The sequence below is a fragment of the Schistocerca piceifrons genome, chromosome 10 (assembly GCF_021461385.2).
Source record: "Schistocerca piceifrons isolate TAMUIC-IGC-003096 chromosome 10, iqSchPice1.1, whole genome shotgun sequence".
Lineage (NCBI taxonomy): Eukaryota > Metazoa > Arthropoda > Insecta > Orthoptera > Acrididae > Schistocerca > Schistocerca piceifrons.
Window position 1 is genome coordinate 58,076,961 of NC_060147.1, and position 26,929 is coordinate 58,103,889.

Consider the following 26,929-nt stretch of genomic DNA (forward strand, 5'->3'; position numbering starts at 1 on the left):
TGCTGCATGTCAAATGACTTGTGGCTGGATTTTAGCTTCATATGTGACCCTTGTACAGAAACCAGATGGCAGTTATAAGAGTCGAGGGACATGAAAGGGAAGCAGTGGTTGGGAAGGGAGTAAGACAGGGTTGTAGCCTCTCCCCGATGTTGTTCAATCTGTATATTGAGCAAGCAGTAAAGGAAACAAAAGAAAAATTCGGAGTAGGTATTAAAATCCATGGAGAAGAAATAAAAACTTTGAGGATCGCCGATGACACTGTAATTCTGTGAGAGACAGCAAAGGACTTGGAAGAGCAGTTGAATGGAATGGACAGTGTCTTGAAAGGAGGATATAAGATGAACATCAACAAAAGCAAAACGAGGATAATGGAATGTAGTCAAATTAAGTCGGGTGATCCTGAGGGAATTAGATTAGGAAATGAGACACTTAAAGTAGTAAAGGAGTCTTGCTATTTGGGGAGCAAAATAACTGATGATGGTCGAAGTAGAGAGGATATAAAATGTAGACTTGCAATGGCAAGGAAAGCGTTTCTGAAGAAGAGAAATTTGTTAACATCGAGTATAGATTTAAGTGTCAGGAAGTCATTTCTGAAAGTATGTGTATGGAGTGTGGCCATGTATGGAAGTGAAACATGGACGATAAATAGTTTGGACAAGAAGAGAATAGAAGCTTTCGAAATGTGGTGCTACAGAAGAATGCTGAAGATTAGACGGGTATATTACATAACTAATTAGGAGGTATTGAACAGAATTGGGGAGAAGAGAAGTTTGTGGCACAACTTGACCAGAAGAAGGGATCGGTTGGCAGGACATGTTCTGAGGCATCAAGGGATCACCAATTTAGTATTGGAGGGCAGCGTGGAGGGTAAAAATCGTAGAGGGAGACCAAGAGATGAATACACTAAGCAGATTCAGAAGGATGTAGGTTGCAGTAGGTACTGGGAGATGAAGAAGCTTGCACAGGATAGAGTAGCATGGAAAGCTGCATCAAACCAGTCTCAGGACTGAAGACCACAACAACAACAACGACAACATGTGACCCTCAAATCCTGTTTAAAACGCCACGCACAAATTTCACGACCAAGCGTCACTTTTGAACAACATTGTGTTAGGTAAGAGGCGCCCTTCTTCAATGCCGTTGGAGCTGAAGAGCGTCTTACTCATAGCTTCTTGATGTGGGGGAGCCATTGGGTTTGACTTCAATTCGAAGCTGGGAGTTGAGGGAACCCTGACCCCCTCAACGGTACGTGACGTTCATCCTCATGTGTTACTTCTGACGCAACAGTATTGTGGTGCCATTTTTCAACAGGACAATGCTCGTCCACACATGGCACGTGTATCTGCGCCATGTGGAGACACCCTCATGGCCAGCAAGATCCCCAAATCTGTCCGCGATAGACGATGTGTTGTCACCAGGCCGAACGCAAACTTCCTGCAAGGACCAGTTGCAAGAACTGTGGACCAGTTTGCCTCAGGGGAGGATTTAACAGCTTTACGGTACCCTTCCCAACCAATTAGTGCACGTATCCAGGTCACAGGAGGCGCAATGTCATACTGAAAAGTAGGCTAACATCCTTAAGCTTTTTTCTTTTTTTTCGAATTTGAATCGGTCTTCAAATCACTAAAATATTGTCACATAACCTTTAGTCCTGTTAAGTTTCATTTCGCTTCCACTACCCTTGTGGGTACGTGACTTTTTTTGTTCGACAGACTAGGTCAAACCGGAAGGTCTTTCGAGGACAGAGCACATACATGACGTATGTCTAAAAAAACGAATCGACCTCGAATTCCGCATCTCCTAACATACACGGAGTATAAAGGACAGAAGACAACAACCAAATATTGCACTGTGCTGATAAATGGTGGCATCACGAATCAGCTTAAGGAGATAGAAAAATTCGACGGTAAAAGCAATTCACCATATCCTCTTCTCAATGATCGGGGTTGAGTTAACTGATTCAGGATTTCCACCGAATTTTGTTGACGCCATTTCTACCTTGGAACGTAAGTAAACAACAGCCACATTGACAATAACTAACATGTGTCCGTCCTGAAGCGTAGCAACCTGTTAAATTGCGTAACCTATTTTTCTTAAGTTACTACAACAGTTCAATTAATTTAGACTTTCAATAAACTCTCGCATAGTTAATATAGTATTCACTGAGATAATAGTCATGTATGTATGATATTATCTCATCACGTGTCTATTATAGAGGATGGTCAGGAGCAATCTGGTAAACCGTGTAAGGGAGTTGCACAGTAGGTTGTGCTGAGAAATAATCGTTAAGACAAAAATTTTGATACATTGCGTCGTTTTCAAGTAAATTAGCATTGAAGTTTGCCAATCAGACTGTAGCACACGGAAATTCAAGCGGCCCGTCAGATACAATTGGTGTGAGTATGCTTTCATACTGTAGATGATAGCACATGAGGCTGCTCAGCCTTTGGCTTGGATTCGGTCTTTACTAACGTCTTTAAATTTTCTTTACTTATTAAAATAATTAAGTAATTTCTAAAATAAATCCATTTCTCTTATTTGGCGCGCTCGACATTAGCTTTGTGTGGTTCCGTTCTGATTCTTTTACTCCACCATGGGTATCTCTTAAAATGGAAACTTCTTTTATTGGACTTCGAAAACATTTAGTCACCGAAGAAATGGTTCGTACTAGACTATTTATGTGCTTTTAAGAACAAGGAGCCTTACACCGTGTCAAGATGAATTGTAGTTGAGGATGAATTTTAAGATAAAATGAAACAAATATTAAGTAATATCACTATGTGGGTTAACATTAAATTTACAATGAGACGTACATTGAGCAAAATACAAATGATAATGACGGTGTGCCGTATAAATCAGCAGTAATCACAGAAAAGCGTCCGTTTTGGCTTGCTTCTAAAACAAGAAGGTACCGTCCCCATCACAAAAACCACTGAGGGACGTACTTTTACATTTGTTTCTGCGTTTGTATCCAACAGTCGATACAACCGTCTATAGTACTTAACTTTCAAATTTGGAAATTTGTGGTAAGGAGTTACGGAACCAAACTGCTAAGGTCATCGGTCCCTAAGCTTACACGCTACTTAATCTAACGTAAACCAGCTTAGCTCAAGCCGACAAACACACCCATGCCCGAGGGAGGACTCAAACCTCCAACGGAGGGAGCCACGCGGACCGTGACAAGGGGCCTAAGACCGCGTGGCGACACCGCGAGGCACTTAACTTTCAGTTAGTAATTTATTTGTTTATTATATCTCATATATTTTGTTCGTAAAAACCTCTCTTCCCGCAGATGTACCTTTAAACCTCCCATGCAAAATTTTTGTATCGCTCTCTTCTTCGGTTTTAAGATACCAAACGGACACATTTGGCGACACCGTCTGTGGTGGGTTTCTTGAATTTGCCCGCGAAACCACCTGATTGGCTAACTTCAGTCCAAATAAACTCTAAAACAGCGCAACGTACCGAACCTTTTGATTAACAATTACTTCTCAGCCCTGCAACACCCTTACAAGCTCTTCAGACTACTTCTGACTACTCTGTATATATACAGGGTGGTCCATTTAAACGCTTCGGCGCAAATATATCTGGAGCAACATGAGGATCAAGAAAGTGAATTCAATGAAACACTCTAAAACGTAAGCATTTACTATTTTCAACGCAAACCTAAGTTTTTTTTTTAAGTCAACGTCCCATATTATTTCTTACGTAATCAATAATATGAAAAATGACAAGAAGAATAGCGTAGATTGCACCACATTACGTCAATCGTATCCCGAGAAATTGCAAAGTGACGTTGACGCATAAAATAAATGAAACACGTCGCTACTGTACATTACGAGTTGCAGGTGTGATCCCCACATTGCTCGTAATTGCGAAGTGACTGACGTACTACGATGCAACCAACGCTGTATCTATTACACAACTATCGTTTACGCCTCTGTTAGGTGCTCGGTCAGCCAGTAATTATATTTACCCTGGCCGACGGTGTTCAGTTTTCGATGTCCTTATGTCCAGCCTAGTTTTGTAGTGAAGATCAATAAAGTACAAACGAGAAAACCCTTTCCTTATTTTTCACTACCGTTTGTTGCATCGTAGTGCGTCAACCGTATTGCGATTATGAGTAACATAGGGTTCACACTTGCATCCCATGATGTACGAGTGTTGGAACTTCAATAGTGGCAACTATTTATTCGCAACCGATACGAAAGAGTTACCTGTTTGCACCTGTTACTGTCCTTCAGAGTAGTCACCAGCGTTGTGTAGAACCCGTTTCCAGCGATGTTGAACGCGTAGTATACCGTTAGCAGAGCCTGTTGTGTTGATGGTGCAAATGGAGCGGTCTACTGCCTGTCGAATCTCTGGAACAGTTCTGAAGCGAATACCACGAAGTGGTTCCTTCATCTTCGGAATCAAATCGAAGTCACAAGGACATAAGTCCGGGGAGTATGGTGGATGGTACAGTACTTCCCAGTCCCATCGACCGAACAGAGCAGCCACATGCCCGCGTATTGTCGTGCAAAATGATGGGTGGCTTGCGCAGAAAGTATCGCTGCTTCTTTCGCAGAGCTGGTCGCAGGTGATGCTCCAAAAACGAACAGTAATACGACTCAAGTCCCTGTGACTTCGATTTTATTCTGAATATGAAAGAGCCACTTCGTGGCATTCGCTTCAGAATTGTTTCAGAGATTCGACAGGCACTAGGCCGCTCCATTCGCACCATCAACAGAGCATGCTCTGCTAACTGTATACTACGTCTTCCACATCGCTGGCAATGGGTTCTACACAGCGCTGGTGGCTACGTTGAAAGTCAGTAACAGGTGCGAACATGTAACTCTTTTTGTAGCGGTTGTGAATAAATAGTTGCCACTATTTAATTCCAACCCTCGTACAATACCGGCCTGTTTCGTTTATTTCAAGCGTCAACTTCACTTTCTAATTGACGTATTGTGATGTAAACAATTCCATTCTTTTTGTGATTTTTCATATTTTTGGTTGCGTAAAAAAACAATACTTGGTATCCATTAAAAAAAAACCATTAGTGTGTTGAATATGATATCTGCCAACATTTTAGATTGTCTCATATTTCTTACTTTTACGAGTTCCTGCCTTAGATTCATACCCGAGAACGTCGTTTTTCAATATCAGTAGTTGTTCCAGAGATATTTACGATGAAACGTGTAAATTATTACAAGATATCATAGAATCTATTTCCATAATATCTGACCATGCATGTTCCATATAACTTTGGTCTTGCATAAACTTTAACAGAACGTCTATTTGCATAATATTTTTATGACGAACTGGCTTTTTTTAAAAAAAAAATTATAGTAGTCACAGTTAGTCGTCATTCAGTGCATATTGCATTTACTTTAACATCTATGTCCTGCAAATTTTCGGTCACAACTTGTATGTAAATAACAGTTCACTCCTTGTAAATTGTTACCTTTATATATAAAAATCCGCATCGCCGAAATACTTAGGGGTGACTGGTATGTATGTGTGTGTGTGTGTGTGTGTGTGTGTGTGTGTGTGTGTGTGTGTGCGGGCTTTCAGCAAAATCGGTGTTTCCAATAAAAATTTTTATAGTAGTCACAGTTAGTCGTCATTCAGTGCATATTGCATTTACTTTAACATCTATGTCCTGCAAATTTTCGGTCACAACTTGTATGTAAATAACAGTTCACTCCTTGTAAATTGTTACCTTTATATATAAAAATCCGCTTCGCTGAAATACTTAGGGGTGACTGGTATGTGTGTGTGTGTGTGTGTGTGTGTGTGTGTGTGTGTGTGTGTGTCCGGGCTTTCAGCAGAATCGGCGTTTCCAATAAAAATTTTTATAGTAATCACAGTTAGTCGTCATTCAGTGCATATTGCATTTATTTTAACATCTATGTCCTGCAAATTTTCGGTCACAACTTGTATGTAAATAACAGTTCACTCCTTGTAAATTGTTACCTTTATATATAAAAATCCGCATCGCCGAAATACTTAGGGGTGACTGGTACGTATGTGTGTGTGTGTGTGTGTGTGTGTGTGTGTGTGTGTGCGGGCTTTCAGCAAAATCGGTGTTTCCAATAAAAATTTTTATAGTAGTCACAGTTAGTCGTCATTCAGTGCATATTGCATTTACTTTAACATCTATGTCCTGCAAATTTTCGGTCACAACTTGTATGTAAATAACAGTTCACTCCTTGTAAATTGTTACCTTTATATATAAAATCCGCATCGCCGAAATACTTAGGGGTGACTGGTGTGTGTGTGTGTGGGGGGGGGGGGGGGGGGGGCTTTCAGCAAAATCGGCGTTTCCAAAGTTCCAGTAGCACGGTGTAGCCGCGCGGTCTTAGGCGGCTTGTCATTGTCCGAGCGGCTTCCCCCGTCGGTGGTTAGAGTCCTCCATCGGGCATTGGTGTGTGTGTGTGTCGTCCTTAGCGTAAGTTAGTTTAAGCTAGGCTAGGTAGTGCGTAAGCTTAGGGACCGATGACCTTAGCAGTTTGTTCCCATAAGACCTTACCACAAATTTCCAATTTTCCAAAGTCCAGAAATTGTTAAAGCTTGCCTGTCGGCCGGTAAAATTTGCGCTTCTTGGATAGCAGTCAATAGTACAATAAAAGAACTTACGATTTTCTATGTAACACAGAACTAGCCCAGTTCTTATTTTTCGAAGAAACTTACGTTGTTGTAATTAATTTTTAGGTGAATTTACAGTAAAATACTTCTTTTTCTCCGGCCATCCTGATTTAGGTTTTCCGTGATTTCCCTAAATCGTTTCAGGCAAATGCCGGGATGGTTCCTTTGAAAGGGCACGGCCGATTTCCTTCCCAATCCTTCCCTAACCCGAGCTTGCGCTCCGTCTCTAATGACCTCGTTGTCGACGGGACGTTAAACACTAACCACCACTACCACCACTTCTTTTTCTGACATCATTTCCTACTATAGGGAACCGCCAACTCAAGGTCTTTTCGGTAATATCAGTGGACATCGAATGTAGATTACAGCATAGCTTCAAAAGTCAACAGCTGACTGTGAATGAACTTGTCTGCTCGAAAACGATATCGGAGCTAATCATCACTAATATACAGCATTATTTGGAAGTTGCTGCTTGCTGTTGTTACTTAACTGTAAGAGTTAACTCGTAAACAATGTAGATTTTCTGGGCGATTTGTTACTACAGTATCATAGAATCACGTGACTGTGGCATTGCTGTCGCCACAGACTCATGTTTCTTTCTTGCCGGTATTTATACGTTTTTTGTAACAGTTTCATGTTGTGCCGTATGTGCGTGCTGACAGCTGGCGAGATAGCTTGCACGAGAGTGTCAAACATTTTTGCGGAATAAAGCCGAATGCAGACACAGAGAGAGAGACAAGTCAAATGCTGGGCTAATGGAGACGTATAGTCGGTCTGCGGCATGTGTTCGCGCTTGTTGCTTTTTGGCAGCGGTGCGAATATTGACGCTGGTGGTGGCAGCGGTGTGCAGGGGAGGGGCGAATGCAGACGCGACCGTGATTTACTACCGAAACGCACAGCGCCGAGCTGGCGGGGATTTTGTCTGCACGTGCGATCAAAATATACCGCGTGTTGCTCCGCAACACGGAATTTGGCCTCCAGCTGTTAACAGGCTGGTAGGGCATGAGCTGCCACTTAAACATAAAATTAATTATGATTTTTATTGATCGGGATCGCAATATAATGTAACAACAACTAGATGACAACCGGTTTTGGTTGAGTAATGTTGTTGTTGTTGTTGTGGTCTTCAGTCCTGAGACTGGTTTGATGCAGCTCTCCATGCTACTCTATCCTGTGCAAGCTTCTTCATCTCCCAGTACCTACTGCAACCTACATTCTTCTGAATCTGCTTAGTATATTCGTCTCTTGGCTCCCTCTACGATTTTTACCCTCCACACTGCCCTCCAATACTAAACTGGTGATCCCATGATGCCTCAGAACATGTTCTACCAGCCGATCTCTTCTTCTAGTCAAGTTGTGCCACAAGCTCCTCTTCTCGCCAATTCCATTCAATACCTCCTCATTAGTTATGTGATCTACCCATCTAATCTTCAGCATTCTCCTGTAGCACCACATTTCGAAATATTCTACTTTCTTCTTGTCCAAAATATTTATCGTCCATGTTTCACTTCCATACATGGATGGCTACCCTCCATACAAATACTTTCAGAAACGACTTCCTGGCACTTAAATCTATACTCGATGTTAACAAATTTCTCTTCTTCAGAAACATTTTCCTTGCCATTGTCAGTCTACATTTTATATCTTCTCTCCCCAAATAGCAAAACACCTTTACCACTTCAAGTGTCTCATTTCCTAATCTAATTCCCTCAGCATCACCTGACTATTATCGACCTACAAATTCTGAACACCATATAATCATTGCAGGCAACGCCCTTGCCGCAGTGGATACACCGGTTCCCGTGAGATCACCGAAGTTAAGAACTGTCGGGCGTGGTCGGCACTTGGATGGGTGACCATCAAGGCCGCAATGCGCCGTTGCCATTTTTCGGGGTGCACTCAGCCTCGTGATGCCAATTGAGGAGCTACTCGACCGAATAGTAGCGACTTCGGTCAACAATACCATCATAACGACCGGGAGAGCGGTGTGCTGACCCCACGCCTTTCCAATCCGCATCCTCCCGTGAGGACGACACGGCGGTCGGATGGTCCCTGTAAGCCACTCGTGGCCTGAAGTCTGAGTGCTTTTTTTATATGATGATTTTATAAAAAATGAAAATAATAAAAGTGCTGCATTGCTTGCACTGCAACTGATACGTAGTTGTTTTCTGTTGATTTCCCTAGACCTAAGGCTGCTTGTCACCCAACTGACATCGTTTATCATTTGATTCGTTAAAATGGATTGTGAAAGCCTGCGATACTGAAAAAAATGGACTTGTTTATAAGTAACTTTTCTCCTACCAGTCACTGTTTTATTTTATTTATATTCCACCCGAAGCATTTCGTCAAATTATTCCCATTTTCAGGCGCTGTTTATCAGGCAATTTTTCGTTATATTATTGACGTCTGAGGTTGTGCATCGTACCCTCTTTTTCCTTATGGTCCATTTACGCAGAGTCTCGCAATAATTAAACAACATGCACAGTTTTCTGTGGACAGTATTCATCGAAAACGACAATTATTCAGCTATACGAAAAGAAACATAAATTGATTACAAACTACGGCGTGCACACAGTTTATTCAACATGCAAACGCCAATACGGATATTCTGATTTAGGTTATGACATGTTGGATATGCCTGCCATCATTGGCGATGTTGTAGCGCAGCCGAATAACGAAATTCTGCGTGACCTGCTGAAGTGTCGGAACATCGACGCTGTCGATGATCTTCTGAATGGCTCTTTTCAGCTCGGCAAGGGTTTTTGGATTCCTGCTGTACACCTTCTCTTTACTATAGGCCCACAAAAAAGGAGTCGCATGTGTTCAGATCCGAAGGTTACACACCACACAGTCACCAGTTGAGGGTGAAGAGACTTCTGGATCACCAAATACAGATTCTCAGACCCCCAAATGCGCAGATTTTGCTTATTGACGGAACCTTCCAAATGAAAGTGGGCTTCGTCGCTAAACCAAACCATACATGCGCATACTAATTCCCATCATGTACCACGGCCAACCGTCAGTTTGAACGTCGTAATGCAAACCGTTCAGAAGTTATGACTATTTTAATTCATGTAGATTAAGAATATGGAAATTTGTGGCAAGTTCTGTGGGACCAAACTGGTAAGGTCATCGGTCGCTAGACATACACATTACTTAACCTAACTGTAACTAAATGACGCTAACCACAACCCACACGCACACACCCATGCCCGAGGGAGCACTCGAACGTCAGTCGGGGGGGGGGGGGGGGGGGGAGCCGCGTGAACCGTTGCAAAGCGCCTGAGACCGCATGGGTACCCCACGTGGCCATCCGAATCAAAAGTGGTCTTCGTCGCTAAACTAAACCACAGTGCGGGTACTAGCTCCCATTAAGCCTCGCGGGCAGCCGTGCAGTTTCAACGTCCTAACGCAATCCGTTCACAAGTTATGACGACTATATTTCATATAGCTAAATAATTGCTACCCTGAAAGCAAACAGTGTTATATGTGTGAGACTCGGCACAAATAGATCATAAGAAAACTTAAAGTCAACAGAACAATGCAGAACCTCAAGCATCAAAAACATTATGAAAAAATGGCGTGGTACACAGAAAAAACGCACTTGGAAAATTGGAATCATATCCGGAAACGCGTCTTTTAAAATGTAAAGAAAAGAAAATAATGACTGGTAGCAGAAACGTTATTTGGAAACAAACACATTATATATCACGTAGTTGTTACTACTTTTCATTGCGATCAAGGCCAATAAAATTTATAATACACTCCTGGAAATTGAAATAAGAACACCGTGAATTCATTGTCCCAGGAAGGGGAAACTTTACTGACACATTCCTGGGGTCAGATACATCACATGATCACAATGACAGAACCACAGGCACATAGACACAGGCAACAGAGCATGCACAATGTCGGCACTAGTACAGTGTATATCCACCTTTCGCAGCAATGGAGACGATCGTAGAGATGCTGGATGTAGTCCTGTGGAACGGCTTGCCATGCCATTTCCACCTGGCGCCTCAGTTGGACCAGCGTTCGTGCTGGACGTACAGACCGCGTGAGACGACGCTTCATCCAGTCCCAAACATGCTCAATGGGGGACAGATCCGGAGATCTTGCTGGCCAGGGTAGTTGACTTACACCTTCTAGAGCACGTTGGGTGGCACGGGATACATGCGGACGTGCATTGTCCTGTTGGAACAGCAAGTTCCCTTGCCGGTCTAAGAATGGTAGAACGATGGGTTCGATGACGGTTTGGATGTACCGTGCACTATTCAGTGTCCCCTCGACGATCACCAGTGGTGTACGGCCAGTGTAGGAGATCGCTCCCCACACCATGATGCCGGGTGTTGGCCCTGTGTGCCTCGGTCGTATGCAGTCCTGATTGTGGCGCTCACCTGCACGGCACCAAACACGCATACGACCATCATTGGCACCAAGGCAGAAGCGACTCTCATCGCTGAAGACGACACGTCTCCATTCGTCCCTCCATTCACGCCTGTCGCGACACCACTGGAGGCGGGCTGCACGATGTTGGGGCGTGAGCGGAAGACGGCCTAACGGTGTGCGGGACCGTAGCCCAGCTTCATGGAGACGGTTGCGAATGGTCCTTGCCGATACCCCAGGAGCAACAGTGTCCCTAATTTGCTGGGAAGTGGCGGTGCGGTCCCCTACGGCACTGCGTAGGATCCTACGGTCTTGGCGTGCATCCGTGCGTCGCTGCGGTCCGGTCACAGGTCGACGGGCACGTGCACCTTCCGCCGACCTCTGGCGACAACATCGATGTACTGTGGAGACCTCACGCCCCACGTGTTGAGCAATTCGGCGGTACGTCCACCCGGCCTCCCGCATGCCCACTATACGCCCTCGCTCAAAGTCCGTCAACTGCACATACGGTTCACGTCCACGCTGTCGCGGCATGCTACCAGTGTTAAAGACTGCGAGGGAGCTCCGTATGCCACGGCAAACTGGCTGACACTGACGGCGGCGGTGCACAAATGCTGCGCAGCTAGCGCCATTCGACGGCCAACACCGCGGTTCCTGGTGTGTCCGCTGTGCCGTGCGTGTGATCATTGCTTGTACAGCCCTCTCGCAGTGTCCGGAGCAAGTATGGTGGGTCTGACACACCGGTGTCAATGTGTTCTTTTTTCCATTTCCAGGAGTGTAAATAATACAGATCGTTGTGTCTTCCTCACCTGACAATGTCGGGTCATACAAACGGAAAACTGTTCTTACGCGCTTCTCTGATGTGATTTTGATTAATAGCGGTCTCGTAAAATTGTAGTTTTACTTTTGGATTAAGACATGGCTATGCTGTTGACGTTATTTCTTCCCAAAAAATCATATGCAGTCTTCCACAGTAAGCAACTTAATAATTTTTATTGAGACACAGTCATACGCTCACGCATTGTCATGTTTCTGGAAAATGAAAATCCGTACAAAAAAAAAAAAATAGATTCCGCGAAAAGAATCTTATGGAACAAAGCTGTTTAGGGTTGATAAACATATGGATAATGCATGTTCGAACATAAATGCGGTACCTATCCAAGCCTGCAGGTTCTTCTGTTGCATTTGACCAGTAACGGCACGAATGTGCAATGCCTTCAGTGATTTGTGTATGTCAATGTCAGTCATAATCAGTTCTGCGTAGTGGTGAGTGCATTATATCGGAGCTAAAAAACGTCAAACGTGTGAAAGTTGTTGGTGTTTGTAGGGTGGGTGCTTTCGTAATCAAACTAGCCGAAGTATTTGGGGTTTGAAAAATGGCTCTGAGCACTATGGGACTTAACATCTTAGGACATAAGTCCCCTAGAACTTAGAACTACTTAAACCTAACTAACCTAAGGACATCACACACACCCATGCCCGAGGCAGGATTCGAACCTGCGACCGTAGCAGTCCCGCGGTTCCGGACTGCAGCGCCAGAACCGCACGGCCACCGCGGCCGGCTTGGGGTTTGAAGAAGCAGCTAATTGCATAGAGGAAAATCGGCAAAAGGTCATCCGATATTTAACAATGTGGACGAAAGTGAGTGTTGAGCGTCCTTGAGAGTCTGTTATGGGACAGCATTGTGACGAAAAATAAGAGGACGACAGCTGCAAATGTCACGACAGAATTCAATGCCACACTTGCGAAGAGAGCTCCACAAGCTGCGAATACACTACGTTATCAAAAGTATCCGGACATCCCCAACGACATACGTTTTTCATATTAGGTGCATTGTGCTGCCATCTACTGCCAGGTATTCCATATCAGCGACCTCAGCAGTCATTAGACATGGTGAGAGAGCAGAATGGGGCGCTCCGCGGAACCCACGGACTTCAAACGTGGTCAGGTGATTGGGTGTCACTCGTGTCATACGTCTGTACGCGATATTTCCACACTCCTAAACATCCCCAGGTCCACTGCTTCCGATGTGATTTTGTTGCTGTTGTTGTGGTCTTCAGTCCTGAGACTGGTTTGATGCAGCTCTCCATGCTACCCTAACCTGTGCAAGCTTCTTCATCTCCCAGTACCTACTGCAGCAGCCTACATCCTTCTGAATCTGCTTAGTGTATTCATCTATTGGTCTCCCTCTGCGATTTTTACCCACCACGCTGCCCTCCAATGCTAAATTGGTGATCCCTTGATGCCTCAGAACATGTCCTACCAACCGATCCCTTCTTCTAGTCAAGTTGTGCCACAAACTCCCCTTCTCCACAGTTCTCTTCAATACCTCCTCATTAGTTATGTAATCTACCTATCTAATCTTCAGCATTCTTCTGTAGCACCACATATCGAAAGCTTCTATCCTCTTATTGTCTATACTATTTATTGTCCATGTTTCACTTCCATACATGGCTACACTCCATACAAGTATTTTCAGAAACGACTTCCTGACACTTAAATCCCTACTTGATATTGACAAATTTCTCTTCTTCAGAAACGCTTTCCTTGCCATTGCTAGTGTACATTTTATATCCTCTCTACTTCGACCATCATCAGTCATTCTTCTCCCCAAATAGCAAAGCACCCTTACTACTTTAAGTGTCTCATTTCCTAATCTAATTCCCTCAGCATCACCCAACTTAATTAAACTACATTCCATTATCCTCGTTCTGCTTTTGTTGATTTCCTCAAGGCACTGTCAATTCCATTTAACTGCTCTTCCAAGTCCTTTGCTTTCTCTGACAGAATTACAATCTCACCAGCTAATGTTAAAGTTTTTATTTCTTCTCTTTGGATTTTAATAACTACTCCGAATTTTTCTTTTGTTTCATTTACTGCTTGCTCAATATACAGACTGAATAACATCGGGGACAGGCTACAAACCTTCCTCACTCCCTTCCCTACCACTGCTTCCCTTTCATGTCCATCGACTCTTACGCTTGCCATCTGGTTTCTGTACAAATTGTAAATAGCCTTTCGCTCCCTGTAGTTTACCCCTGCCACCTTCAGAATATTAAGAGAGAATATTCCGGTCAACATTTTAGGTTTGCCTTTTCTTAATCTAGCTTCTAAGATAAGTCGTAGGGACAGTATTGCCTCACGTGTTCCAATATTTCTACGGAATCCAAACTGCTCTTCCCCGAGGTCGGTTTCTACCAGTTTTTCCATTCGTCTGTAAGGAATTTGTGTTAGTATTTTCCTCCACTGGCTTATTAAACTGATAGTGCGGTAATTTTCACATCTGTCAACACCTGCTTTCTTTGGAATTTGAATTATTATATTCTTCTTGAAGTCTGAGGGTATTACACCTGTCTCATCCATCTTGCTCACCAGATGGAAGAATTTTATCAGGGATGGCTCTCCAAAGGCTGTCAGTAGTTCTAATGGAATGTTGTCTACTCCTGGGGCCTTGTTTCGTCTCAGGTCTTTCAGTGCTCCGTCAAACTCTTCACGCAGTATCGTATCTCCCATTTCATCGTTATCTACATCCTCTTCCATTTCCATAGTAGTGTCCTCAAGTACATCGCCCTTGTATACATCCTCTATATGCTCCTTCCACCTATCTGCTTACCGTTCTTTGCTTAGACCTGGGTTTCCCATCTGAGCTCTTGAAATTTGTACAATAGGTTCTCTTTTGTCCAAAGGTCTTTTTAATTTTCCTGTAGGCAGTATCTATCTTACCACTAGTGAGATAAGCCTCTACATCCTTACATATGTCCTCTAGCCATCCCTGCTTAGCCATTTGGCACTTCCTGTCGATCTCATTTTTGAGACGTTTGTATTACTTCTTGCCTGCTTCATTTATTGCATTTTTATATTTTCTCCTTTCATCAATTAAATTCAATATTTCTACTGTTACCCAAGGATTTCTATTAGCCCTCGTGTTTTTACCTACTTGATCCTCTGGTGCCTTCACTACTTCATCCGTCAAAGCTACCAATTCTTCCTCTAGCGTAACTAGACACAAGGAACCACGACACAGCTTTTGGCCATCATTTGTGAGGCACAATACGTACAAGTGGGTAGTGTAGATAGTACAATAAAAATTTCACACATGACACCTAAAGGTGTAAAGACAGGCTTACTAGAAGAATGGAAAATACAGTATAAAGGGACCTTTAAGGAGCGGGACGGGCCGAACGTTGTGGCCGAGCGGTTCTAGGCGCTTCAGTCCGGAACCGCGCTGCTGCTACGGTCGCAGGTTGAATCCTACCTCGGATATGGGTGTGTGTGATGTCCTTAGGTTAGTTAGGTTTACGTAGTTCTAAGTCTAGGTGACTGAATACCTCAGATGTTAAGTCCCGTAGTGCTTAGAGCCATTTGACCAGTTTTGGATCCGGCCAAAGTGATGAATGAACAGTCCGAATTTAAATACAACAACCTTTTTTATTCTTTTTAAATATGATTCATGATTCATTATTCAGTAAAACAGTTAGCTTATGAGATACAAGTAATTTTATAACAGTGCGATGTGTTTGAGACCCTTACCAGTACACCATCTACGTCTTTTGTTGTAATATTATGATCTCTGAGTGACAGTGTGTATGGGCACACAATAAAGAACTGAAGGCGGCTGTCAGAATTTTATGTCTATACAACTAGAGACGCGTATCGAATTTTGAATTTCTAAGGACTACAGTAATGGTAGTTGCAGCTAGAAACATGGCACAGTCCATTTCTGAAACTGTTAGGGAATTCAGGATTTCGAGATACAAGTGTCAAGAACGTGCTGAGAATACCAGAATTCACCACGAACAACGCAGTCGCCGACGGCTCAACGAACGAGAGCAGCCGTGTTTGAGTAGAGTTCTCAGCGCTAGCAGAAAAGCAACACCACGTAAAATAATTGTGGGACGAATGACGAATGTATCCGTTAGGACAGTGCACTGAAATGCGGTGTCAATGGACTATGGCAGCGGACGACCGACGCCAGTAGCATTGCTAACAGCACGACATCGCCAGTAGCGCCTCTACTGGGCTCGTAACTGTATCGGTTGGACCCTAGACGACTGGAAATCTTTGGGCTGGTCAGATGAGTCCAGATTTCAGTTGGTGAGAGCTGATGTCAGGGTTAAAGTGTGCCGCAAACCCCACGAAGCCATGGAACCAAGTTGTCAACAACGCACTGTAAAAGCTGGTGGAGGCTCCATAATGGTATGGGATGTGTTTACGTGGAGTAGACCGGGTCCTCTAGATGTTCGGCTACTTGGAGACCATCTGCAACTATTCGTGGACGTCATGTTTCCAAACAGCAGTGGTATTTTTATGAATGACAATACGCCATATCACCGGACCCAAATTGTTCGTGATTTATCTGCAGACCATTCTGGACACTTTGAATACTTTGGCCGCCCAAATTGCCCGACATGAATTCCATGTAACACTTATAAGTTATATTCGAGAGGTCAGTTCGCACACAAAATGCTGCACATAAAACGCTTTCACAGTAATGGACGGCTATAGAGGCAACATGGTACAGGGTGCGGCAGCGTTCGTAGTACGATATTAAAAACACACTATCAGGCAGTAACTGTAATGTATTTATTACTTCTTATAGCAATTACTAGTTAAATCTATGCCGTTTACTAATGTGTAAGTCATTGTCCGTTGCGTGGATTGTGTTTTGAATATGACTCGTGTCAAATGATGCCCCCTCTGCACAACACATTCATCCATGAGGCGTTGGAAGCTTTCTGTAACTCGGCGTAACGTATTCTCTGGGACATTGCCGACGGCAGTTCTGATGCGATCCTTCAACTCAGGAATGGTAGCACAACGTGTTCGGAATACGTCTCGCTTCAGGTTGACCCAAAGGAAAAAGTCTGCATATGAAAGGTCAGGTGAGCGAGGCGGCCAGGAAATGTCACCAAAACGGGAAATTACTCTGCCGGGAAACGTCGGTCGCAAGAAATCCATACAAATTCTGGCTACCATTCCTGAGTTGAAGGATCGCGTCACAACTCCCGTCGGCAGTGTCTCAGGGAATACGTTACGCCGAGTTGTGGAAAGCTTCCAACGCCGCCTAGGTGATTGTGTTGTGCAGAGGGGGAATCATTTGACAGGAGTCATATTCAAAAAGTAATCCTCGCAAAGGACAATGACTTACACATCAGTAAATAGCATACCTTTAACTATTAATTGCCATAAGAGGTAATAAATAAGTTACAGTTTCTGCCTGATGGTGTGTTTTTAATATCCTACTATGAACGCTGCCGCACCATCTATAATACAGGGTGATTCAAAAAGAATACCACAAACTTTAGGAATTTAAAACTCTGCAACGACAAAAGGCAGAGATAAGCACTATCTGTCGGCGAATTAAGGGAGCTATAAAATTTCATTTAGTTGTACATTTGTTCGCTTGAGGCGCTGTTGACTAGGCGTCAGCGTCAGTTGATGCTAAGATGGCGACCGCTCAACAGAGAGCTTTTTGTGTTATTGAGTACGGCAGAAGTGAATCGACGACAGTTGTTCAGCGTGCATTTCGAACGAAGTATGGTGTTAAACCTCCTGATAGGTGGTGTATTAAACGTTGGTATAAACAGTTTACAGAGAATGGGTGTTTGTGCAAAGGGAAAAGTTCTGGACGGCCGAGAACGAGTGATGAAAATGTAGCACGCATCCAGCAAGCATTTGTTCGCAGCCCAGGAAAATTGACTCACAGAGCTAGCAGAGAGCTGCAAATTCCACAATCAACTGTATGCAGAGTCCTACGAAAAAGGTTAGTTATGAAACCTGAACGTCAAGTACCCGAGGCGATGGATCGGCCGCCATGCAGCCCGTGACAGAGCACTTCATCACTGGCCTCCAAGAAGCCCTGATCTTACCCCCTGCGATTTTTTCTTATGGGGGTATGTTAAGGATATGGTGTTTCGGCCACCTCTTCCAGCCACCATTTGATGATTTGAGACGAGAAATAACAGCAGCTATCCAAACTGTTACGCCTGATATGCTACAGAGAGTGTGGAACGAGTTGGAGTATCGGGTTGATATTGCTCGAGTGTCTGGAGGGGGCCATATTGAACATCTCTGAACTTGTTTTTGAGTGAAAAAAAACCTTTTTAAATACTCTTTGTAATGATGTATAACAGAAGGCTATATTATGTTTCTTTCATTAAATACACATTTTTAAAGTTGTGGTATTCTTTTTGAATCACCCTGTATTTCTAAAGGGGACTTCCAATGACTAGTTGAGTCCGTGCCACGTCGAGTTGCTGTACTACACAGGACAAAATGAAGTCCGATACGACAACCGTAACATCTGAGGTGATCTGATGTCAAAACAAATGCATTATGTACAGCGAAATACCCACAGACTTCAAGAAGAATATAATAATTCCAATCCCAAAGATAACAGGTGTTGACAGATGTGAAAATTACCGAACTATCAGTTTAATAAGTCACAGCTGCAAAGTACTAACGCGAATTCTTTACAGACGAATGGAAAAACTGGTAGAAGCGGACCTCGGGGAAGATCAGTTTGGGTTCCGTAGAAATGTTGGGACACGTGAGGCAAACTAACCTTACGACTTATGTTAGAAGAAAGATTAAGAAAAGGCAAACCTACGTTTCTAGCATTTGTAGACTTAGAGAAAGCTTTTGACACCGCTAACGGGAATACTCTCTTTCAAATTCTGAAGGTGGCAGGGGTAAAATACAGGGAGCGAAAGGCTATTTACAATTTGTACAGAAACCAGATGGCAGTTATAAGAATCGAGGGGCATGAAAGGGAAGCAGTGGTTGGGAAAGGAGTGAGACAGGGTTGTAGCCTCTCCCCGATGCTATTCAATCTGTATATTGAGCAAGCAGTAATGGAAACAAAAGAAAAATTCGGGTTAGGTATTAAAATTCATGGAGAAGAAGTAAAAACTTTGAGGTTCGCCGATGACATTGTAATTCTGTCAGAGACAGCAAAGGACTTGGAACAGCAGTTGAACGGAATGGACAGTGTCTTGAAAGGAGGATATAAGATGAACATCAACAAAAGCAAAACCAGGATAATGGAATGTAGTCAAATTAAATCGGGTGATGCTGAGGGGATTAGATTAGGAATGAGACACTTAAAGTAGTAAAGGAGTTTTGCTATTTAGGGAGTAAAATAACTGATGATGGTCGAAGTAGAGAGGATATAAAATGTAGACTGGCAATGGCAAGGAAATCGTTTCTGAAGAAGAGAAATTTGTTAACATCGATTATAGATGTAAGTGTCAGGAAGTCGTTTCTGAAAGTATTTGTATGGAGTGTAGCCATGTATGGAAGTGAAACATGGACGATAACCAGTTTGGACAAGAAGAGAATAGAAGCTTTCGAAATGTGGTGCTACAGAAGAATGCTGAAGGTAAGGTGGGTAGATCACGTAACTATTGAGGAGGTATTGGATAGGATTGGGGAGAAGAGAAGTTTGTGGCACAACTTGACTAGAAGAAGGGACCGGTTGGTAGGACATGTTTTGAGGCATCAAGAGATCACAAATTTAGCATTGGAGTGCAGCGTGGAGGGTAAAAATCGTAGAGGGAGACCAAGAGATCAATACACTAAGCAGATTCAGAAGGATGTAGGTTGCAGTAGGTACTGGGAGATGAAGAAGCTTGCACAGGATAGAGTAGCATGGAGAGCTGCATCAAACCAGTCTCAGGACTGAAGACCACAACAACAACAACAACAACAATGTCACAAAATATTTATTATACTGCTGTAATGCTTGCATACAAAATGTTTGTATTTCATGCTGTGTTAATGATATTGCATTTTCCAGTATCGGTAACGGTTTGAGAATGAACGAACAGTTGGGATATAGTCACTAATAAATACGTTATTGGCATTCTTGAGATAAACCTTAGTTAATAAATTACAAAGGCTTAAGGTTTTTAACATGGCTGTCAATCAGCAACTGTTGTATAATACAAAATTTGGAAAAACACACCCCTCAGCCACAAACACAATTAATTCGTGACCTAGGTTTCGGAGTCACAAGGGACACCTTCATCGGACAAAATTAAAACTAAATGTTTTTTGGTACGTTGTGCTGTAACATTTAGTTTTAGTTTTGTCCGAAGAAGGTGTCCCTTGTGACTCCGAAACGTAGGTCACGAATTAATTGTGTTCGCGACTGAGGGCAGTGTTTTTCAAAATTTTGAATTACAAAGTCGTTTTTCGTAGCGGCGAGGTATTTGCACGAAGTTTCAATAATCAACTTTCTCATTTGGTTATGAACATGTTTTACTGTCGCCAGTTTCCGCAGGTAGACATGATCAGCATAATAAAAGAAGATAATCATATGTCGTGCAGAAATATTTAAGTGTTCACTTTTCGCAAGTGGAGGCAGAGAGTGGAGCGGTAGAGATACAGTGTGAAGGAGGTTCGAAGAACCCTATCCTAGGCCCTCATGGGTGAACTGCAGAGTAATTGTGTAGATGTATATGTAGACCAGGTCGTACGTCGTGTGCGGTTACACTATCATTCTGACAAATGGCTACTGGAAGCATGCACAGCGGCACAGATACATGGCAGTGAGGGGAGAGGGGACGGGTTTGTGTGTGTGCGCGCGTGTGTGTGTGTGTGTGTGTGTGTGTGTGTGTGTGTGTGTGTGCGTGTGTGTGTGTGTGTGTGGAGGGGGGGGGGCATTATTATTATGTGACGGTCATCTGGGGCCACTACGCGACCTGCGTTGTAATCGAAGGCACCTGATAGTTGTGGATTACGTAATTGTTCAAAAAATGTTCAAATGTGTGTGAAATCTTATGGGACTTAACTGCTAAGGTCATCAGTCCCTAAAGTTACACACACACACCCATGCCCGAGGGAGGACTCGAACCTCCGTCAGGAACAGCCGCACAGTCCATGACGTAATTGTTATGCAGTCTCACCTACAACCCTTCATGCCCGATGCCTTTCCCTGACGCCAGTAGCATCTTCCAGCAGGATAACAACTGTCCCGTGCCACAAGGCCAAAGACGTGCAACGGTGATTTCAAGATCACGATAGCAAACTAATGTTGAGGGCTGGTCCACAAATTTCGCCTGATCTGAACGTTATGGAAGAGATCTTGCACGCTACTGGGTGGCTGATACGAGCCTACAAGTCACCCGTCCGCAGTTTACAGTAGTTGCGTGACCTATCTGTAGAAGTCTGGGGCCATATGCCCCCGGAAATTATAGAAGCACCAAAGACACAACACATTACTGAGCCTAATACGGTGTAAGGAAACTGATGGCATTGCAAACAGCATCCAATCGTCTCGGGATGGATAAATACAGATCCTGAATGGTTTTCAACGGAATGTTATGGCATTCTTTCCGCAAAACACTGGCAAGTTCAGGAAACGATGATGGATGTGGATAGCGATCACTCACCCTTCCCTCCAACGTACACGAAAAAGGCACGATAATATTCCGTTGTGGTATATGAGGCGGCATGGTAAATGGCAAAAACTGAAATGGGCAATTCCAGCTATGTCGTCTAGGAATGGATTATCACCACTGGAGAACAAGCACTGTACCACAGGATGGATCTTATTTGTTTTAAGGTGGCAGAATAAATGAAGGACAGATTTGCACCTTACATGAGAGCTTTGTACGTCGCAATGGGAAGGTGAATAAGACACCTAATTCGGCAGTAATGAGCAAATTTGCCTATCAGTATGTAATGCAAAAAGGGGTGGCACTCAATCGACGCTAATTTACACACCGTTCCTATAATGCATGTTTGAGCGAAAGGTGAAACAAGCAGCGAGAGGGACGAGCGACAAGGGCAGAGGCAAGGCCGTACTGCAAGGGGTACCACGGAGACCACTTAAACGGATGTCCCAGGTAGAAAGTCGACAACCGACTAGGTGACTCAGACAGGGACAGCGAGTATAACGGCCCATTTGAGGGAGAACAGAAAAAAAAAGTTTTTACAAAACTGTGTTTCGGAATTCCAATCCCGTGGTCTAGGGCTGCCGGCACGGTAGCTCAGCGTGTTCGGTCAGAGGGTTAGTTGTCCTCTGTAATAAAAAAACTGAGTGAATGGGTCAATAACGTACTTCAACGGGCGTCTGGGGACGTCCGCCACGAACAACTGCAACGAACTATAACGAACAAAATGAGATTAAAAAAAAAAAAAAAAAAGGGCTAGCGTCTTTGATTCATAATCAAAACGTCTTCGGTCCCGGGTTCGATCCCCGCCACTGCCTAAATTTTGATAAATAATCAGCATTGGCGGCCGAAGACTTCCGGCGTAAGAAGTCAGCCTCATTCTGCTAACGGCCGTGCCAAAGAGGGCGGAGGAGCGGATAAGAGGTTCAGGGCACTCTCTTGTCCTAGGGGTGGGAAATTGCCCCTAAAGGCGGAAGAATCAGCAATGATCAACGACAAGAGGATGCAGAAGGCAATGGAAAGCACTGCATTAAAGACACGTAACGTGTATCCACAGGACATGTGGCCTGTAATTGAAGAAGTGTCATGATGATCTCTCCATTGGCAAAAGATTCCGGAATAGTCCCCCATTCGGATCTCCGGGAGGGGACTGCCAAGGGGGAGGTTGCCATGAGAAAAAGATTGAATAATCAACGAAAGGATAACATTATACGAGTCGGGGCGTGGAATGTCAGAAGCTTGAACGTGGTAGGGAAACTAGAAAATCTGAAAAGGGAAATGCAAAGGCTCAATGTAGATATAGTAGGGGTCAGTGAAGTGAAGTGGAAGGAAGACAAGGATTTCTGGTCAGATGAGTATCGCGTAATATCAACAGCAGCAGAAAATGGTATAACAGGTGTAGGATTCGTTATGAATAGGAAGGTAGGGCAGAGGGTGTGTTACTGTGAACAGTTCAGTGACTGGGTTGTTCTAATCAGAATCGACAGCAGACCAACACCGACAACGATAGTTCAAGTATACATGCCGACGTCGCAAGCTGAAGATGAACAGATAGAGAAAGTGTATGAGGGTATTGAAAGGGTAATGCGGTATGTAAAGGGGGACGAAACTCTAATAGTCATGGGCGACTGGAATGCAGTTGTAGGGGAAGGAGTAGAACAAAAGGTTACAGGAGAATATGGGCTTGGTACAAGGAATGAAAGAGGAGAAAGACTAATTGAGTTCTGTAACAGGTTTCAGCTAGTAATAGCGAATACACTGTTAAAGAATCACAAGAGGAGGAGGTATACTTGGAAAAGGCCGGGAGATACGGGAAGATTTCAATTAGATTACATCATGGTCAGACAGAGATTCCGAAATCAGATACTGGATTGTAAGACGTACCCAGGAGCAGATATAGAGTCAGATCACAATATAGTAGTGATGAAGAGTAGGCTGAGGTTCAAGACATTAGTCAGGAAGAATCAATACGCAAAGAAGTGGGATACGGAAGTACTAAGGAATGACGAGATACGTTTGAAGTTCTCTAACGCTATAGATACAGCAATAAGGAATAGCGCAGTAGGCAGTACAGTTGAAGAGGAATGGACATATCTAAAAAGGGCCATCACAGAAGTTGGGAAGGAAAACATAGGTACAAAGAAGGTAGCTGCGAAGAAACCATGGGTAACAGAAGAAATACTTCAGTAGATTGATGAAAGGAGGAAGTACAAACATGTTCCGGGAAAATCAGGAATACAGAAATACAAGTCGCTGAGGAATGAAATAAATAGGAAGTGCAGGGAAGCTAAGACGAAATGCCTGCAGGAAAAATGTGAAGACATCGAAAAAGATACGATTGTCCGAAGGACAGACTCAGCATACAGGAAAATCAAAACAACATTTGGTGACATTAAAAGCAACGGTGGTAACATTAAGAGTGCAACGGGAATTCCACTGTTAAATGCAGAGGAGAGAGAGAGCAGATAGGTGGAAAGAATATACTGAAAGCCTCTATGAGGGTGAAGATTTGTCTGATGTGATAGAAGAAGAAACAGGAGTCGATTTAGAAGAGATAGGGGTTCCAGTATTAGAATCGGAATTTAAAAGAGCTTTGCAGGTCTTATGGTCAAATAAGGCAGAAGGGATAGATAACATTCCATCAGAATTTCTAAAATCATTGGGGGAAGTGGCAACAAAACGACTATTCACGTTGGTGTGTAGAATATATGAGTCTGGCGATATACGATCTGACTTTCGGAAAAGCATCATCCACACAATTCCGAAGACGGCAAGAACTGACAAATGCGAGAATTATCGCACAATCAGCTTAACAGCTCATGCATCGAAGCTGCTTACAAGAATAATATACAGAAGAATGGAAAAGAAAATTGAAAATGCGCTAGGTGAAGATCAGTTTGGCTTTAGGAAAAGCAAAGGGACGAGAGAGGCAATTCTGACGTTACGGCTAATAATGGAAGCAAGGCTAAAGAAAAATCAAGACACTTTCATAGGATTTGTCGACCTGGAAAAAGCGTTCGACAATATAAAATGGTGCAAGCTGTTCGAGATTCTGAAAAAAATAGGGGTAAGCTATAGGGAGAGGCGGGTCATATACAATATGTACAACAACCAAGAGGGAATAATAAGAGTGGATAATCAAGAACGAAGTACTCGTATTAAGACGGGTGTAAGACTAGGCTGTAGCCTTTCGCCCCTTCTCTTCGATCTCTACATCGAGGAAGCAATGATGGAAATAAAAGAAAGGTTCAGAAGTGGAATTAAAATACAAGGGGAAAGGATATCAATGATACGATTCGCTGATGGCATTGCTATCCTGAGTGAAAGTGAAGAAGAATTAAGTGATCTGCTGAACGGAATGAACAGTCTAATGAGTACACAGTATGGTTTGAGAGTAAATCGGGGAAAGACGAAGGTAATGAGAAGTAGTAGAAATGAGAACAGCGAGAAACTTAACGTCAGGATTGATGGTCACGAAGTCAATGAAGTTAAAGAATTCTGCTACCTAGGCAGTAAAATAACCAATGACGGACGGAGCAAGGAGGACATCAAAAGCAGACTCGCTATGGCAAAAAAGGCATTTCTGGCCAAGAGAAGTCTACTAATATCAAATACCGGCCTTAAATTGAGGAAGAAATTTCTGAGGATGTACGTCTGGAGTACAGCATTGTATGGTAGTGAAACATGGACTGTGGGAAAACCGGAACAGAACAGAATCGAAGCATTTGAGATGTGGTGCTATAGACGAATGTTGAAAATTAGGTGGACTGATAAGGTAAGGAATAAGGAGGTTCTACGCAGAATCGGAGAGGAAAGGAATATGTGGAAAACACTGATAAGGAGAAGGCACAGGATGATAGGACATCTTTTAAGACATGGGGGAATGACTTCCATGGTACTAGAGGGAGCTGTAGAGGGCAAAAACTGTAGAGGAAGACAGAGATTGGAATACGTCAAGCAAATAATTGAGGACGTAGGTTGCAAGTGCTACTCTGAGATGAAAAGGTTACCACAGGAAAGGTATTCGTGGCGGGCTGCATCAAACCAGTCAGTAGACTGATGAAAAAAAAAAAAACAAAAAAAAAAAAAAAAAAAAAAAAAAAAACGTGAGATAGTCAATGTACGCATTGGGCGTCTGGAACGGGCACAAAACGTCCCATTGGCGGAAACGCCCTTGGAAGAAGAAAAGAGCCAAGGTTTCGACGCAATTTAACGGTATGGAGCTTGCAATAGGTAGAGTGAGTTTCCTCAAAATAAGAGGAACGCTCCTATTGGTCGAAAAATGCAGTGACTTGATGAACGAGAGAACCCAGGTGGTGAGACAGATCGGAAATTTTCGTGGACTCTTCTCTGAAATGGCGTCAAGTGCAGAACAGAGCGCATAACGCACTGTACGATTCAGAGAAGTAATTCGTGTGAACACTGCGTTCACAGCGGCTTATACCCAGCTAGAAATTAGCTCTAGCATCATTTAGCTCCAACTGTGGAGAAACAAACCAGCCAATTAGTTAACTGTTCTTAAGAGAACTGAGAGGGCATTACAATATGCACACTGCTCCAACCATGCACATGTATATCGCCTAGGGATGAGTACATGTTCTCTCGCATAACGAGAAACACAGGGAAAGTTTCTGCTAGAAAATTCAGCAAAGGTGTAATTAATTTTATAGGAATTTCAGCGGAAGAGACCGGCCTAGCAGACGACAGCTCATTGCAGCTTAAGGTAAATACCGTGTGCAGAGGCGTAAACTTGTTGGTTCACCAGCTTGTGTCCACTGTAAAATCGAGTGACCTACGGTAATCTTTCGCTCAATTTGTCACATAACTAACCATCCACTGTTAACCTGACTGTCATCCTAAAAATAGTGCCGAACTTTGAACCGGAATCGGACAATTTTCATAGTACCGACCAATATCATAACGTAAGTGTAAGAACAATTTTGTAAAGAAACTTCTAGTTAAGCTCTATATAATTTAACCTTATGAGAGTTAATATATAATATTGTCGTGTTCTAAGATTATTTCACTTTTTGATGTTGACGAGATGCGTTATCCTGACAACTGTTTATGTTGCTGTCACATTGAAAACTGTGTAAAAGCGTTTATTTCTGTGCTAATATTGCGACATTAAACATGGCATTTCAACTTACACAGTTGTCTTCAATCCTAGAATACGTAAGCCACAAATAAGGCACCTTACACGGTCAAAACGGGCACATAACCCCGTGTCAGTACTGCGACCCTGCCGAGTGACAATGGGTCCAATGGAATACTCTCAACATATTTCAGTCTTGCGTTATAAACTCGGCCAGAAGTTGAAAACACTGTGAAACGAGACTCATCCGACCAAATGACTTCCTTTCATAATTCAATAGTTCAAGTTCTGTGGTTTAGGTACCACGTGTTCTTGCTACGGGCATTTGCATCACTGATGAGTGGGTTTGGAATTCCAGCTTGCCCTGTAATGCCCTGATTATGGAGCTCCTTTCGAGTTGTTTTGATACTGACTGTGTTCC